At 53.3% G+C, this 8,166-nt stretch overlaps 1 protein-coding gene across 6 annotated transcripts in view; it reads right to left on the minus strand.

The window, feature by feature from the left end:
- The window catches only part of DAB2 (DAB adaptor protein 2), a 30,107-nt gene extending 23,083 nt beyond the window's left edge, over window positions 1–7,024 (minus strand). For 2 of the 6 annotated variants that reach the window (XM_032992241.2, XM_032992240.2), the window contains exon 1: window positions 383–4,394. The gene's annotated coding sequence lies outside the window, so the exon portion shown is untranslated. Of the gene's footprint in view, window positions 1–382; window positions 4,395–6,693; window positions 6,730–6,847 lie in introns of those variants that run through there. The other 4 variants (XM_032992242.2, XM_032992239.2, XM_032992244.2 and 1 more) reach the window with 4 other exon arrangements.
- Window positions 7,025–8,166: the final 1,142 nt, after the last annotated feature.

Genomic DNA, 8,166 nt, shown 5'->3' on the forward strand with positions numbered 1-8,166 from the left:
GCTTGAGTGTGTACATGTTGTATTGAGAGATATTGTGTATGTTCTGTATAGCCTACGCTGAACTGTAAGTGTTCTCCACCTGTTCACTAATGTATCTGTATGAGCAACAGGATTTTGCTATGTTATTCTTCCATTCACCCAACCTAAAACCATGTAGTCATGGCCAGAGTCAGGTAGTGCAGTTTGTTTACCAAGACTGATGATCCCATGAATAGTCAAAAACCTGCCCTTAAAGATTAATTTCAGCAGTCCCACTTAGCCCCCAGCTACTGTACCTCTTGTTACATAAACTGTTGTAGCAGTCATTGTCACAAAAGCCACTGCATACTGTCTCCTCTAACAGATGCAAGTCAGGTTCATGATGTGTAATTAGAAGACTTACCTTATGTGGGCAGGATCTTCCACAGCAATTTTAGCCCTTGGGTGTTATGAAGCATACTGCTTAATACAAGGGTTACTCTTGCCTTCAAGGTTAGTCATTACCAAAGGCCCCAGATCCCCTTGTATATGCAGCAAAAAAGACAATGAATAACTAAGACACAAGAAGATGGTACAGAAAGATCTATAGCAGAGATAAAGTATTAACTAGGATTTTCAGAGCTCCATTGCAGCTCCTTCAGCTAGCCAAGTTTCACAGATAACTGTTGTGCAGTAAGTTTCCCTGTTGGTAATTGTAATTACACATATTTGTGATGTACATATGAGGAAGTCTATGTTATTGCTCCTAAATCCAGACTCTAAAGTAATCCTGACCAGGCGCTCTCTAATTTTTCATCTCCATGATGGTCTTGATATCATATTATGGGGATGCTTTCATCTGTCAGAAGCATTTAATCAGCCTTCCATCCTGCTCTAGATTTTACCTTCCATCAGTCAGGCTAGCAGCTGTTTGCAGATAGAACTAATTTGCTAGTAGCTTGAATAGCAGATCTTACTCATACAGTGACCTTTGTGCTCTCCCTTAAAGGGCAAACCCCCCTATTCTGAGAGACCATAGAAGATGCCTAAAATAAAAATACAGGTTGCAATATTAACACTCCATCCTTAGCGTTCCCAACTTGTCCTGTCCCTTCCTAGGAAGGTCTCATCCATACACATTTTAGCCATAGAGCAGGTGTATGAGAGTTCTCACAGGAAGAGACTTGCTGCTCTGTCACACATCAGCATTAAGAGCTGAGTACACTGCTGGAGGAGCTAGTACCTAGTTGACATTCTCATGAAGCCTCCTGACTTAAGTTAAAGGTCTATTATCCTGTCTCAGACATACTTGTTCTGTTCAAGAGGTAATCATCATCAAGTATGTCACCTCTCATCTTATTGCTTAAGGATACAATACGAACTGACACGACAGCAGGAAATTCAGCTTGCAGGCCAATAGTCTGTATTTAACTGGCCCTGTAATGGCTGAGCTTTGAGATAAGGTGACATGCATTAACTATGAAGCTTTATAAAATATATCCCACAGATAGTTTGGATGTAAAGGTCTACAGGGCATTTCAGCTGAGACTTCATCCTCAAACACTCCATAGCATATGCAAGACACATCCTCCCAGAAGAGGGGAAACTAGAATGGTCTATGTCCTCAACCAGAACTGACAAGAGTTAGATGGGAGAAGATGCTTTGTTCAGCACTCAGCTGCCCAGCTTGTATAAACAGGCTAATCCTGCTGAAACTGGTACCTCTTGTTTATTGCCTGGGCCTGTCACTATGCTTCATCCAGCTTCTTTATAACCCTGAGACCCTTGAACCCAGATACAGCCTCAAAATCAGGTTTCTAAAGTCAGTTTGTTTTGTCAGTTATGGTACTTAGACACCTTATTCTATTTGATCCTACTAATACAACAAAGTTGTATTTCTGTAGAGCCCAAGCTGAGGTAGAAGTAGTAGCTTATGGCTTATACTTTGTTGTGTTTCACAGTAGAAGCTGATTAGTACCCCTTTGACCCCTTCCTGGGCATTAAAATCTTGATTCTACTAAAAATCCCTTAGTCTATATGTAAAATCTCTTTTTTTTTTTTTCTCCAAAATCCTTGCAGATTGCAAGTTGCCTCCATGCTATCTCTTCATCATATCTTTTGACAGAATCTAGCCAGCAAACAGCATTTACACCATCAGTACTGTTTCCAGAACTAGCTGGCTTTCTCTGGATGTGGAATTTATTGCTTCATTGTCCAAGCAAATTCATGCTTCTGTAGTACTCACGTATTGCTAGCCTTGCTGAATAAAGTCCACACACATTCAGAAGAACTGGGTTAACCTAACAGGTCACACAAATGTCCTAGGAGTGTGAAGTTCACCAGGAGAAAAGAGCATCAATAGGAGAGAAAAATCTGTAGGTTTGGCAACAATACTCAGTGGCTACAAAGTAAATGAAAGTATATAATATGCTGTATCTCAAACTATGTTTTTTACTCTAGACATCCTGTCCAGACACCAGCCCTTGATTTCCCCTTCCTTGACACTAAGTACATAGATTTTTGTCTCTGTGGAAAAGCAAATACAAGAGTTCCTTTTGCCACCATTTGTATATATTAATCACCCATTTAGAGTGCTTCTTACTGTATCTTCCTGTAAGGTAAAGGCCTTAAGCAAGAAGTATATACATAGCAGCTACTAGAATGTATAACCATCTCTACCTTCACAAAAGGAAGCTGATGCCAAATTTTTAGCATTTGGCCCATCCTTTCAACTGATAGTGCTGATCCAATCAAAGCCAATAGCTTTGTTTGAAATAAGAGCACAGGAGAGAAGTATCATAAATCACAGAACTCTCAAACTAGTGTTTATCATTCTCCCAGTCTCCTGACTACAGTGACAAGCACCCAAGACCCTGTTAAATTTCTCTCAGCAGACCCATCTCTTGATTTAAGACTTGGAGCACCTGGGATTCGGTCCACTTTACCCTGAGCCTTCCTATACTCCATGTCATGAGGTTTGCTAGTTAAGCCTCTGTTCTGATGGTTTACCTGACATTCATTTAGCACTCACATCCTCCTTACCATTTCTACCACTTGCTGCTTCTCCTCCTCCTAATGCAAACTCTATTTAGTTACTATTGACAGAAATTTCTGCTTTAGGCTTGAGCACATCCTCAGATCACTCAGGGATTTTTGGAAACCCCGTTATGCCTCAAAAACCATTGTGTTGGATGCAACTGCAATGTTTCTTTGAACAGACATGGTGGATGACTCCCTAAGACCAATCTCCTCCTCAGCTGAAGAGATTTTCTTTGAATTCTGATTCACCTGCCTCACCCACCTCCTGGAAGGTCATAATGGAAGCTCATCTGAAGACCTGCTAGCATTATAACTGCCTAACAGGTCATTATCATATACAAGTACAGATTTTCAATTTACCAGTGACTGGGAAGTCTTCACAGGCAGGTAAAATATATAGTTTCATAATTACTTTTATCCAGTTCAATCTGCATATCTATTTTGCATATCCACACATGCCTTCCCATCCTTAAGCATACGTATGCCCATTCCTTAGTGAAAAGGTGGAAAAATCTAGGCCTATGTGCTCTCAGATTTGGTCTGTTTTTCAGCCTTGTTTATGGAAGTTAGAGAAGACTGAGGCAAAACTGTAGCCTTTTAAGGCAATCTACCTTCATTAAGACTAAGACAATAACTCATTCCCCCACTCCTAATCAAGTTAATCCTACCTTACCAGTGAATTTTCATGCTTCCCTAGTAAGTGCTCAAGTAACCAGCCTCAGCTTATCTGAAAAATCTAGATGTGTTGGCAACACCTGCATTTAACTTTCTGCTCAGAGCACAGGCACTAACCCAGCATAAGTATCATCATATGATGATCATTAGACTGTAAGTGTCACCCACTGGGAAATCAGTTTCTCTGACAAGGTAGAAGATTCATTCCATTAACCCTGGACATCTTTAACTATGACCATTTACCACAGACACAAGTAGCATCCTGAGGTGCACCAGCAGACAGAGGGGTCTCCAGCAAGGATGCTCCATCCAAAACAAAACCCCACCCCGAATCGAAATATACTAACCCTTTCCTCCTCCCTGCTACTAGAAAGATTCTTTCGTATCAATTATTCATGTGAAATTTGGTGTTTATATACTTTGGTTTTTTTTTTTTTTTTTTTCCAGATTCCCTTCTCTCCACACATGAAAATTAAAATACACATTTATTTTCCTTTGCTCTCTAGCTTTCTCAGGGCGCTGGCCCTGTCAGAGCCCAGAGCAGGATGCAGGCGGCTTCCCCCCACCCCGTCTCAGCCAGGACACGCTGCTCGCAGCGCGGATCGGCAGCGCCGCAGCAGCCCCCGCCGCCTCCGCGGCGCTGCCCAGACCCCCTCTGCGGCGACGGGGCCGCCCCAAGACCGCCCGGCAACCCCTCCGACTCCTTCCTCCCGCAGGGAGATGAGAGCATCCGAGCCCCAGACCCACCGCGGCCGGAGGGCCCCGAGACCCGGCCAAGCCGGAGCAGCACCCCACCCCCCACCTCGGCTTCCCAAGCCCTAGCCCCGCCGCGGCCGCAGCACCCCTCCTCCGCCACCGCCCTGCTGCAGCCAGAGCACCCCACGCACCTCCAGGCCCCGAATCCCGCCGCAGCAGGAGCACTCCCCTCCGCCCCGGGCCCCGCCGCGGCCGGAGCATCCCCCCCACCTCCGGGCCCTGAAGCGTGGCGCCGCTGCAGCAACCCCCGATCTCTCAGCGCCCCGAGACCCGGCGCGGCAGGAGGACGCCCCCCCCCCCCCCCCCCCCGACGCAGCTGGAGCATCCCCCTGCCCCAGTGCCCCGAGTCCCGCCGCGTCCGGATCACACCCCCCGAGCCCCCGCCGCCCCGGACCCCGGCCTCTCCTCATCACCCCCCCTTTCCCGGCGCCCCGAGCACCCTCCTCTCCCCCGAGCCCCAGCTCCACCCCGCCACAGCACTCCCCTCTCCCCCAGCGCCCCGATCATCCCATCAACCCCCGATGCCCCGAGCCAAGGCCGAAGCACCCTCCTCTGCCCCGGCGCCCCTAGCCCCGCCGCGACCGGAGCACCCCATCCATCTCCGGTGCCCCGAACCCTGGCCCGGCTGCAGCAACCCCCGCTCTCTCGGCGCCCCGAGACCCGGCGCGGCCGGAGGACGCCCTCCTCCCTCACCCCCCCCCCCGCCCCCCCCTCCCCGCCGCTGGAGCATCGTCCTGCCCCAGTGCCCCCATCCCCAGCACGGCCGCAGCGCACCCGCTCTCCCGCAGCGCCCCGACCCCCGGCCAGAGCAATCCACCCACCCACGGGCCCCGAGACCCGCTGCAGCCGGAGCACCCCCTCCCCCAGCACCCCGAGCCTGAGCCCCTGCCCCGCCGCAGCAGCAACCCGCCCCCCCCAACCCCCCCGCCTCCACCGTCACCCCGAGCCCCATCCTAGCAGCAGCTCCCCCCTCTTCCCCAGCGCCCTGAGCACCCCGCTCTGTCCGGAGACCCGCTGCGGCCGGAGCATCCCACCCACCTTCGGCGCCCCGGGCTCTGGCCCGGCCGCGCCGCAGCACTCTCCCTTCCCCCGGGACGGCCGCAGCACCCTCCCAAGCCCCGGTCCCGGCACAGCACCCCCCTCTACCCCGCCGCGGACAGAGCATCCCACCCACCCCCGAGCCCTGGCCCCGCCACGGCCGCAGCACAGCTCCTCTCCCGGCGCCCCGAGCACCTTAATCTCCTGCGGCGTCTCGGCCGCCGCCGCCCTCCCCTCCCCCCCCCCCCCCCCGCGGCCGGAGCGCAGCCCCCCTTCCCTCGCTGGCCCGAGTCCCGGCCCCGCCGCAGCACCCCACACACCCCCGGCTGCCTGACCGCCTCCATCTGCCCCGAGCCCCAGTCCCACCGTAGCACTTCCCCGGCGCCCCAAGCCCCGGCGCGGCCGGAGGACCCCCCGCAGCCGCGGCATCCCCCCGTGCGACTGGAGTGCAGCCCCCTCTCCACCGTCGCCCCAAGCCCCAGCCCCGCCGTGACCGGAGGAGCGCCCCTTCCCGGCACCCCGAGTCTCGGCCCCGCCGCATCATCCCACCCACCCCCGGCCCCTCAAGCACTTCCCCTCTCCCCCTAGCCCCGGTCCCGCCACAGCACCCCCCCACTCCCCCGGTGTCCCGGGTCCCACCGCGACCGGAGCATCCCACCTATCCCAGGCACCCCAGACCCCGAGCCCCGCCACGGCCGCAGCACACCCCATCCCCCGGCGTCCCAAGCACCCCCTTCTCCCCCCGCCGCAGCACAGCCGTCTCGCCGGGCGCCCCGAGCCTAGGCCCCGCCACGGACGGAGCACCCCTCCTCCCCCGGCGCCCCCAGCATCCCACCCCCCAGCCGGGCCCCGCCGCGGCCGGAGCGCGCCCCCACCCATCCCCGAGGCCCTGATCCCGCCACGGCCGCAGCACCACCCCCCCCCCCCCCCCCCCCGAGCGTCCCGAGCCCCAGCCCCGCCGCAGCACCCTGCCCCAGTGCCCCTCGCCCCACCGCGGCGGCAGCGCTACACCCCCCCCCCCCCCCCCACTTCACCCCCTCCCGCCGCCGCAGCACCCCTCTCTGCCCCGGCGCCCCAAGCCCCTCCGCGGTCGGAGAGCAGCCCCCTCCAGTGTCCCAAGCCCCGGCCCCACCGCAGCCTCCGACCCCACCACCGCCCCCACTCCCGAGCCGCAACCCCCGAACCCCCGGCACCCCGAGCCCCGCCGCGGCCGGAGCGCACGCCCACCTCCCCCGGTAGCCTCCACCGGAGACACCGACTTGTGACGTCCTCGGACGAAAAGCGCCCACGACGCCCCCTTCCCCGCACACCGTCCCCCCTTCCCCGCGGTGGGCTCTGCAGGAACCGAGACACCGCCTCCTCCCCTCGCAAAGCTACTTACAGGCTAGATCCGTGCTGCTCCGTGCATGATCCGATGGCTGCAGCCGGCCGTCTGGCTGGGACCGGGGGCCCTGTTAAATATGCAGTTGTACTCTCGCCTTCAGATTAGTTAGCCACTCACAGCGAGAGATATGGTTTTAATCAGATGCTGGCAGCTGAGGACTACCCAGGAATGTGCTATGATGTTTTTGCTGCTTGGTTTTGGCTACTCCCCCTCAACGTGTCGGTGCTCACAAGCTTAGCTTAACCCCTTGTGAGCCGCCGCTGCGGGTGGGGGGGGAGCTGGGGCCCGGGACAGCCCCCTCGCAGGAGGGGGTCGGAGGCCCACGGAGGACAAGCACGGAGGGAGTGGGGTATGAGACGGGGGGACGCTGGGGGGGCACGGAAACGTGGCGCCCGCTCTTTGTGGGGCACAGGTATTTATCCCCCCTTAGGCAGCAATGAGCCCGAAACGCTCTTCTAGAAAATGGGTCTTTTCGTGTATCTGTATAAATGTGCGTGTGGTGACGGTGTCAAAAAATCCAAGTCCAAACCCACAGCTTTTTTTTTTTTTTTTTCTGTTCCCAAAACCGCCAAAACCAAAATACTACTCACTTTCCACACACCATTCTCACCTGCTCCCCCGCCCCCCCCCAAAAAAAAAAAAAAAAAAAAAAAAAAAATCTGTGGCTAGCTGAACCAAAATATTGGGTCAGTGCAATTCAGTTTCTGGGTCACATCCAGACCTGACCTTTGTAGTTCTAATTCATCTTTATTCAAACATCTATCGTGTTTTGTTTCCCAGTGCAGTACAGCTGTTTTCCAACTTGTATGAAAGAGCCTCTGATAAAAAAACTCACATTTTTGTCCTTGTAGCAGAACTTTTTTTTTTTTTTTTCCTCAAGGCCGTAAACTTAACATAACATTTATTTTCTCAAAACAGTACAAAATATTTCTGTTCAAAACTGTGACATTGCCATCTGCAGCAATACCAAATTTTGAAAGGTGAAAAAAGAGCAACACTTTTCCTGCAGTTTTAATACATTTGACAGATATTTCTAAGTGTTTTTGAAGAAGGAAATATTTAATATAAAATTATTTTACTACTGGGGATTTCAGGGTTCAAAACTGGTGGATGCATTTTGTCATTATCCACATCCAAAGCTACCAAATGCTACAGTACTTACCTTGATGTGGTGTGGTACTCTTTTCTTATGAATAGCAAAAGTGGTAGGTGCCCTGTGCCTGAAGTGACTAAAAGCTGATAGTTGTCTCACTTGCCTGTACCTGTCTTTCATTTCCCAAGTGCTAATTTTAACCAAAAAGGACACAAGGGACACA

Source organism: Tyto alba, unplaced genomic scaffold (genome assembly GCF_018691265.1).
Source record: "Tyto alba isolate M040663 unplaced genomic scaffold, T.alba_DEE_v4.0 Super-Scaffold_42, whole genome shotgun sequence".
Classification (NCBI taxonomy): domain Eukaryota; kingdom Metazoa; phylum Chordata; class Aves; order Strigiformes; family Tytonidae; genus Tyto; species Tyto alba.